The following is a 426-nucleotide window of genomic DNA, read 5'->3' on the forward strand; positions in this document are numbered from 1 at the left end:
AAAAATATGGAACGCTTCACGAATTTGCGTGTCATCCTTGCGCAGGGGCCATGCTAATCTTCTCTGTATCGTTCCAATTTTAGTATATGTGCTGCCGAAGCGAGCACCACAATTGCTTTTTAAAAATGAGATCAACCTAAATGACTAAGAGCAAAAATAGCTTGCAGCACATACAAGAGACCTTGACATTACTGGATTTGTAAAGAATCTCAGTGGTTGCCTCTGAGCACAGTGGCTTCTCTGAAGATGTCTGTGTGTTCCTATGCTTTGGGCAAGTTGGAGTCTGAGTGCTGGTTTGAAGTATGGTGCATGCGTTCCTGTTTAGTAGATTCTGGCAAGACAGTCCCTGCCTAGAGTTGCAGTGATATTGTCAACCCCAAAATGTGGGCTTTTCACTCAGCTATAGACAAGACTTTTAATGTTACA

The 426-nt window shown here is 42.7% G+C and overlaps 1 non-coding gene across 1 annotated transcript; it reads right to left on the bottom strand.

Annotated features, from left to right (window-relative positions):
• Window positions 1–107, bottom strand: LOC121498266. The gene has a single exon (XR_005989663.1). It is a non-coding gene; the product is annotated as a U6 spliceosomal RNA (small nuclear RNA).
• Between the last annotated feature and the right edge of the window lie 319 nt (window positions 108–426).

Source organism: Vulpes lagopus, chromosome 8 (assembly GCF_018345385.1).
Source record: "Vulpes lagopus strain Blue_001 chromosome 8, ASM1834538v1, whole genome shotgun sequence".
NCBI classification, from domain to species: Eukaryota; Metazoa; Chordata; class Mammalia; order Carnivora; family Canidae; genus Vulpes; species Vulpes lagopus.